We start from the raw sequence: 7,978 nt of genomic DNA on the forward strand, positions 1-7,978 counted from the left end.
GTAGAGATAAAATACATGACTTTAAAACACCAATGGGCTGAGAACGAACGATATGCGTTAGAAGCAATAAGTCTGGCAAACATTTACAAACAAAATACGTATGCCACACAACTCTAAACAATCAGATATACCTTTTAGCTAACTAAACGGACATTATCTACCATAAAAACTGTGACGTGTACAGAAACAGGCGGAGCTGATTTCCGCTCACAAAGGCAAAAAAGTGCAACAACACAAACTGCACAACCTTTTCGATATTGTCGGAAAAATGTTCAGTAAAACGTTTGAGAGCGGAAAACAACGCTCAGCGTTTCTGACTTCACGAGTTACCGGTGGTATTAGGCGCACTCGTAGCGAAAAAACGGCGCACTTGAAACGATATACGAGCCGCCAACTCGCTCGCAGGTGGCCATTGCGACAGATCATTGGACACAGTGTCTTAGGCGCTCAGAAAATCTGCCACCATTAGAACTAAAGTAGCGGATCCGGAGGCCGAAAGGGAAAACAAAGTATAGCATAGGGTAAATAATCCATAACAACCATAGCGCGTTCTTTTTGAGCATATTCTACACAGGCGTGGTCACGCTACACACTAAGGAAATGAGCCTTCGAATGAGCTTCTCGTTTTTGTGTAGCTCGTTTTTTGTAGTCTCCAAGAGCCTGCCGTGCGTTTGTCCGTCTGGGTGAACGACCACGTGGTCGTGGCGTCGCCTGCGGACCATGACACGGGTATATATGGGAGTCGGGCGACCGCGGAGAGCCACACGACCAATTTTGCACAGGTGTACCAGAGCGGCAGCCTCTGCAGCCTACGCTTAAGCCCACCGACATGAAGACCCTGGTAAGGCTAAAACCTTTCCGTCTTCTGTTTTTCCTTTTTCATCTTTGATATTAATATTCGGCCATGCTGCGACATCGATGGTCTTCTCGGCGTTTTCGTTACTGCTGCTTAGTCGCCGCAATGCAAGTAAGACTCTAGCAACAATAATCGGTCGTGTCACCGACTTTGTATGTGTCTCATAAACTACTTATGCAGAATGGATTTATGCTTCAGTACCGCTTTCAGTACCGCTTTTATGCGTCTGTTTCTTTACTAGTGATTTATAGTTATTACAGATTCCCCTGATTGATGTAGTTGTTTGAAAGCTTTTGTTCGCACGCAAAAAACTTTAAATATGCAGCTTTTTTCTCCTATCCCCGCGTACCCAAGCTTTCCAAGTCACCTCACACGAAGCGTTAACCTAACTTATAACAAAATTTGTCAACCAATCAATCGATCTTCCATCTGAGCCAGTTATCATTTCCAGTACTGACTATTATGAATCACATATGATACTAAAACAGAAAAGTGATATTGTTATGTGACGCAGTTGTCGGTTTCACAAATTCTGAACTGGTAAATGGGAATGTGGTTGTTTGGTACCAATAAGCGAAACATGCGGGATTTAAACGAAACCCCATTGTGTGGAGAACACTGGGGACAAAGAGGGGTGACACGGAATTTTCGACGTTCCCCATGCAAAACGCAGGTGCTTGCACAACCAGATAATAATTCCTGCTTCAATATCCAATCTCAGGATAGGATTTTTACAAGCGTGCTTATCTTCCTGACACACTCCAGTAAGCTGCTTTATTTTGAATGATCAACATTGATTGAGCCAAGCAGTTACTTTATCGCTCTCCGCTACTTGATAGGATACCGCCAAAACATGGTTATTTCTGTGTTTTTTTACAGTGAACTTCACGTTAATGAGCAGGCAAGGGGAATGTCTTGCGTTGTCTCTCTGAAGCGACCTGAAGAACTGTGTTTCCTACACGCTAGAAACTCATTTTATTTTTCAGACTGGCATAGCAAGCCAGTGCGACGGCTTGACTAACATCACCATTTTCTATTATATTTTATATCATTTTTATAATTTTGCATTGCAGACATTATCAATATCTAATTGCATAGAAGGCTCTATAACTCAGAGTTATGTCTTGGTTTACTTTTAATTAATCATCTTTGGTGGAGGTTGGCCAGCAAGAATTCCCTGAGCCTATTCGTTTCCCGCTTGATTTCATGACTATAGCAACTAGTAACAACAATTCTCCTCTTTCCTCTTACGTCACGCATGGTAAACCTCTGCGGCTCACCTGTCTTTCCAACTGTGACGAGAAAGCCCTCGCAGTAGTGACGGTATAGCGTTGATCCGCTTGAGAGGACTGAATGCGATGAGCGATGATTGTTCGCTTTGTGCGCCAGCAGCTGCTTTTCGCTGGCTAACGAACATGTGATTAGGCCAAACCGTCTGGCAGGAGTTCACTTTATGCTCAATTTAGCGAAGCACTGGTTAGAAACCTAAAATCTTATTGCATGCCATGAAATACCCTAAAAACGCGAGAGACACATTTTCTGAGCTTTCCACTAGTGGCCATCTTTCGTTGAACATAAGGCTACCAGCTGTCTTTACGTACCAGCTACATAAAAAATTATAAACTACATCAACCATCGAAACAGGCGACCGTAAATTTTTGATTCCGGAAAATTTTATGAGGCGCCAAATCCGAATTTACTCCCTCTCCCTCCCACCCTACTCAATAGTACGCCATAAAACAACTACAACTGTGGCCTCGCCTCCGCGGGAATTAAGGCCGATTGCAAGATTTTTTTGTGCCCAATCTTTATTTTTTCCCTTTGCAGTTCTCTGTTCTCGTCCTCTGCCTGGCGGTTGCCGGAGCTCTGGCTGGATACGGATACGGGCTCGGATATGGCCTTGGCTACGGTGGTTACGGCCTCGGCTATGGCCTCGGTTACGGTGGCTATGGACTCGGATACGGTGGCTACGGACTCGGCTACGGACTTGGTTACGGAGGATATGGCCTGGGCTATGGCGGCTACGGAGGTTACGGAGGCTACGGTGGCTATTACGGCGGTTTCTACGGCTAACAATCGGCCCTCCCCGAGTTAATCTTTGTAAAAAAATAAAGACTGTTTGCAACTGCACACGAACTTTGTGAAGTGAATTCAGATCCTTCAGCAAAAACAAATCCACTTTTGCATTAAAATTACATAACGTCTTCTCACCACACTGTTACAATATGTTAGTTTCGGAACTGGACGAACTTTTATCATAAAGTAGGTTTATGAGCAGCAGTATATGAAACACGAGTTTAACGGGGAAGCGACAATAAACTTCGACCGTTTTATTCTGGTTGTCATCACATTTATGAAGCAAGCAGTTTACAAAAACCTTGCGGGCAAATTTACACACTCTTTGAAGATAAATGCAGAAGACCCAGTCACGTAAACCCCATGATTGGGCAGCCGGCAGCATCACACATGTATTCCAAACATCAATTTAATTTACTTTAGAAAACACAAAAAAGAAATTAAAGCCTGGTTAGTTAAGGTAGTCAGAAGGCGTTGGCCGTCCTAATATATATTGAGTAATGCACAATAAAGCATCACACCTAACGTAAGATATTCGCACTGTATAGAAGGATAACTGTCAAACTTTCAGAGCCAAGAAAAGTGTTTTAGGTGCTGTATTTCATATTAGCAAAAAAAAAAGCAAGCATTCCCTAGAGTTTGTGGGCAAAAAAAAGGGGGTGAAATATATCCAAACCTATAGCACGGTTGGAAGCGCGCATTAATTCAATAAAACATTTTGTAGCAGTACGACGTATATCTTAGGTTGTCTTGAGCTCAGAATCCCATCAACAGCAGTAATATACAGACAAGGCAATACTAAACAAAGCTGTAATGTTTTCTTTTTTTTTAGAATTTGTCCCCCCCCCCCCCCCCAAAAAAAAAAAAAATTCAGAGAAGCTTGCACTAAGCGCAAGACTGCAATTGCAAAGCTGTTGTAAGTGAGCATTGCCGGACGCACGGTTAAGTTTCACTAACATTGCTTATTTGCATAGTTGCGGTGCTAGTAATCTTCATCATACGCATCGAAGAGGTCGCGTTCTTCTTTGCGGCGAGTGGTGGATGCAAAGCCACCCCAGGATTGCAGACTTCCTCCAGGTCAACTGGCGAAACTTGCACTAAGGCGTGCAGGGCTTGAACCACAGCGAAGCCGCCGGATTTCTTTATACGTGAGCTCTGAAGGACACATTAGTAGGCATTTGTACACGTTTGAAATTGTTTATTTACATGCTCCGCGGTTGGTTTGCACTGCGCTAGTAGTAGTCATCGCCACATGCATCGATATCGTCGTGTTCCTCATGTCAGACATTACATGCGCGGTAGCGCTTGCCGACAGCGGTAGTGTTTTTTTTTTTTTTTTGCTAAAGCCACTGCGCGTGCCGGCAACGTTTGAAGGTCGCTGCGAGGCACGCCCTCACGAGCACTCGGCATTTTCTTGGTATTTTTATCTGCAACGGTGCACTTGCGGCTTGTACAACAGCTCCGCTGTAAACAAATTATACGACGGCTTTACTTAACATGTGTCCTTACAGTAGAAAATCAATGCTACACTGCCAAATTATTTATGTCTAGAAATTAACTTTAGCCTCAAAAACGAGCGAGCGAAAGTATAGTCATTCTCTCAAAAGCATTGAAGGACTCTGGCATAGTTGTATCAGTTAGGTAAGAAAACGGCTGTTCTAGACCAAGCTTGCGTTCAACTGAAAATATCTCATTATTTTGCATGCCGTGATTCATGGAGCTCTTCATATACTTAGCATGATCACAAGCTTTAAGACGGTACCAAGTTTGAATAGAGCAACCGATTAAAGGGACCCTGAAACTCTTTTTTAACTGTTTTTTTTAATTCTCAATGCTTGCAGAACGTAGTCACCAAACACACCCAGTACTTAGATTACGGGGTTGCAGCACGAGGTCGCGGGTTCAATTCCCGGCCGCGGCGGCCGCTTTTCTGATGGAAGCGAAAAGCAAAAACACCCGCGTGTACGAGATTTGGGCGCACGTTAAAGATCCCCAGGTGGTCAAAATTAATCCGGAGCCCTCCACTATGGTGCGCCTCATCACCTCCGCTGCGTCGGCGCGTTAAACCTTACAATCAATCAAAGACTACAGGGTTGCAAAGTACCCCAGCCAAAAACTGCTGCTCTATGCCTATCAGATAACTCGCTCAAAATATTATTCGTTCAAATATTACTCGCTCAAAAAACTCGCTCAAAATATTATTCTCTCTTTCCCGGTCTTGACGTTTTTCGACGACTCGAATTACGTCGCTAAGGCCGTGTAGCGGCTGTTGGCCGGTTTTCCTTCAGTTGCAGCAATGAACGCTTTTCGATGGCAACTTAAAAAAAAAAGCCACAAAAACAAAGCGGAAACGGAAGGCGTATCTGGTGCGACGAGCACTTCACGCAGTGCCGCTCCATGCTGGGGATAACTATAGCATTCGCAGTGGTACCGGACGCGAATGATTGAGTGGAAGCGCTGATCGAAAGTGTTGCAGGGTCCCTTTTAGAAAAAAAGCTCTGTCGCCTTTTCAATATATTTTATTTTCATTGAAGGATGTGTTTGCATCCAAAAAGGTCATCTGCCACGCTACTTGCTGAAGGCTGCTACGAAATAGCCTGAACGGTTTTTTTTTGTTCCCCAACAAGTTGTCCAAAATACATAACACAAACTGTTGGGCCAATAGTCTTTATGGTCACACTGGAACACTTAAACAAGACGTATGACTTGAGTGTTATTCCGAATATTTAAATCCGCTGTGCTTCTGAAAATATTTTCACGCACTGTGCCTTCTCGCTTTGTGTTCGTCATAATGGTACGATAATCACCTGTGGGTAAAGTGAAAGTTGCCAGGCGCTGAACAAGACCCGTCACTATTAATTGACGTAACCTCGAAAACATTTACAGCAAACAAGCGAAATGCCTGTATACAGTAATTAAAATCGGGCCTTTTGAAAGGTACATTGGGAACGCCTCTCCGTCTAAGGAATATCCTAAAAAGCTTAAGCTTTGTTCTGCCGCTTCAATATTCGTCGTATCTTAGCTAAGTTATATCCCATGAATAGGTGAACAAGCCCGTCAATATAATTAAGGACTGCGCGTACTGAATTTGCCTTGCTAGTCCTCATTTTCAGCTTTTCGTGTATTCTCCTTGCTTCAACACCGAATGCTCTTCACTGCAATTCCAGGCTAAGGATGGTTCTGCGGATCATCTTCAGAAAGCAGCAAGCAATATTCAAAGCAAACGGAAGACACCTCATAGGAACGTTTCAATGCGTCAGCAATAAATGGCTCATTGAACCGAAAGGGAGCCGTGCGGTTGCTGTGGCACCTAAATGGTGCCACGTCACTGCGCCATGGCACTACTTTGGCACGACCAGGGTAGTGCGTGGAGCAGTGCAATGGCATCGTTTAGCTGCCACAGCTAACGGACGGCGGCTCTTCTGTTCACTGTTGGATGCTTAAGATATGCCAGAGTACCGGGTACGTCTAAAAATGGGTGGACCAGATCTACCGGGATGTACCAGAGTAGTGCTATGGCGATTATTTAAAAAAAAATTGTGTTCACGTATCGACACTGAGAGACTGGTGTTGGGTAAAGGGAACGGAACATGTTTACGGGACCTTACGCACCAACATACAGGGTATTGCAGGTCCGGCTACGGCATCCGCAAAGTGCTAGGATCCGGTTCGGTCCACGTATACTTCTTACTTACAAACGGCATCCACATGAAGTACAGAATATCTTGCATGTCCTCCCCGGTGTTTCCACGATTTCTGTTGCTGTAAAAGCATTTTATTCCCACCCCCGTTCACAAATACTCATTACTCGCATCATCACGAACTTTACGTCATATGCGCAAGGAACCAGTGCTAAAACGAAATATTTAATTATATGTGTACAACAAGACACAGCCACATTATTTGGCTGTATAGATTCTGCATCTTCTCTGAAGAACCTGAGAATTTTCTCCTGAAATCTGTTGGGGCCACCCTTTAAGGGCAAAATTGCTGGCACGAAAAGGCCGACGCAAAGACACCTGCGAGCTTATGACAGGCGAGCTCACACGTCCGTGCTATGGCCGCAATCGACCACCTTTTTCTTAGATGTTCAACAGTCTTCCGTGGACGTTTTTCAGCGTGGTGGCACTAGGTGTGCCGTTCATAAAAAAAAAATTCACAGCATATCCACGGGGTGAATGATGATGAGTGGGCGAAGCTCCTGGGGGGAAATCATCGGTAAAACCGTGACTCTTCAGTGAAAGTTTGCCCACTACATCTGTGTCCGAACGTAGCGTCTAGAAAGTCTCGCTTAAACCGCGCGTCGGCACCCTGGGGCTGAGCTCGCCTGATGCGTTTTGCAGACGCCTCACGAGCTCTCACTGCATCGCGGTCTGCCTGCCGATACGCGCGCTTTCTCGCCGCTTCCCGTTCTCTGACGTTTTGGAGATCCTCTTCGCGCCGCAGCCGTGCCGCTTCGCGTACGGCAGGGTCCTCGCGCCGTTGCCGTGACGCTTGGGCCTCTCGTTCTCGAACGCTGGGATCTTGGCGGCGTCGTCGCGCAGCCAGACGACACGCTTCGGCCTCCCGCTCTCGTACGGCAGGATCTTGGCAGCGGCGTCGCGCAGCTTCACGGAGCGCTTCTGTCTCGCGGGCTCGCACATGTGCAGCCTTATCCATCGGGCGACTCCGAGCGTGCGCCAACAGCGAACGGATTTTATTACAACGCTCCCCGCCATCTAGTAAACAATCCAAGAACTAAACTAGAGGTAGCCACGCCATCTAGTAAACAATCCAAGCGCATTTTTTCATCATATACAAGTACCGCCATCTAGTAAACAATCCAAGAACTAAACTAGAGGTAGCCGCGCCATCTAGTAAACAATCCAAGAACTAAACTAGAGGTGGCTACATACATATGTCGAGGATGGACAGACCCACACCTTAAGAAGCTTCGCCCCTAAAAATTATCGTCATTTTTCACTTTAACGACCTTTCGCTCCGCGGAGACATCATAGGCAGGGTACGGGACATCGCCCTCAAAGATGGGGACATTCTAGTGTCTTC

General features: G+C 45.4%; 1 long non-coding RNA gene across 1 annotated transcript; it reads left to right on the forward strand.

Annotated features, from left to right (window-relative positions):
- The first annotated feature begins 772 nt into the window (after positions 1 to 772).
- LOC144180350 (uncharacterized) lies at positions 773 to 2,980 on the forward strand. The gene is made up of 2 exons (XR_013324379.1): positions 773 to 841; positions 2,684 to 2,980. It is a non-coding gene; the product is annotated as an uncharacterized LOC144180350 (long non-coding RNA).
- Positions 2,981 to 7,978: the final 4,998 nt, after the last annotated feature.

Source organism: Haemaphysalis longicornis, unplaced genomic scaffold, assembly GCF_048455015.1.
Source record: "Haemaphysalis longicornis isolate Haplotype H1 unplaced genomic scaffold, Haemaphysalis longicornis Haplotype H1 scaffold_4, whole genome shotgun sequence".
In the NCBI taxonomy this organism is placed as follows: Eukaryota; Metazoa; Arthropoda; class Arachnida; order Ixodida; family Ixodidae; genus Haemaphysalis; species Haemaphysalis longicornis.